This window comes from Hemicordylus capensis, chromosome 6, assembly GCF_027244095.1.
Source record: "Hemicordylus capensis ecotype Gifberg chromosome 6, rHemCap1.1.pri, whole genome shotgun sequence".
Classification (NCBI taxonomy): Eukaryota; Metazoa; Chordata; class Lepidosauria; order Squamata; family Cordylidae; genus Hemicordylus; species Hemicordylus capensis.
The window spans coordinates 65,685,656-65,686,352 of NC_069662.1; the positions used below are offsets into that span (position 1 = coordinate 65,685,656).

The 697-nt window shown below is 46.2% G+C and overlaps 1 pseudogene; it reads right to left on the reverse strand.

Moving 5' to 3' along the window:
• Positions 1–290: 290 nt before the first annotated feature.
• On the reverse strand, positions 291–433 carry LOC128332215 (uncharacterized; annotated as a pseudogene).
• Between the last annotated feature and the right edge of the window lie 264 nt (positions 434–697).

Below are 697 nucleotides of genomic sequence, written 5' to 3' on the forward strand. Positions count from 1 at the left end.
CGCCAAGTTAGTGCCTCACTGGGGGATGATGATGATGATGATGATGATGATGATGATGATGGTTTTTACACACAGCCTACCAGATTTTTTTGACTGGATTTCAATTTATATACTGCCTGACTCCAAAGGCTCCAGGCGATGCATGGGCCAACTCTCTTTGAGCCAGACTCAACCTTAAGCTGGCTCAGTTCAGACAGTCCAAATTCAAACTGGCCTGGCCGCTGGGTCAAAGAACCAGCTCGCAGGCAGGCTTGGGTATACTTGTAAAGGGGAATTCTTGAAGATTCTCCTTTACATGTAATTTACCACAAATTATGCAACTGAGTTTCAGACATTTGAGGAAATCACAGGGGTCAGCACACCTGGAGTGCAATGGATGAGCCTCACCCTGGGAAAACAACCTTCATTATCATGGTGTCTCCCCTGCCAGGATCCCTAATCCTGTTGGTAAAGGTGGAACAGGTCAAGCATTTCCCTTTACATGTATACCTGAGCTGGCCCGTGAACTTACTCGGCCCAGTTCGGCCAAGCCCAAAGCTGAGCTGGCCAAATGGCTGGCTTGCAAACCCCTAATCACAATTTGTGTCAGCAGAATTCAGAACATTGCAGCATTTCAGAATTCAGAGCATTTCAGTGGGAATTTGATGATCAGTCATGTTCACTTGCTTATCCACAGAGTAATAGGAAAGTTGAACCA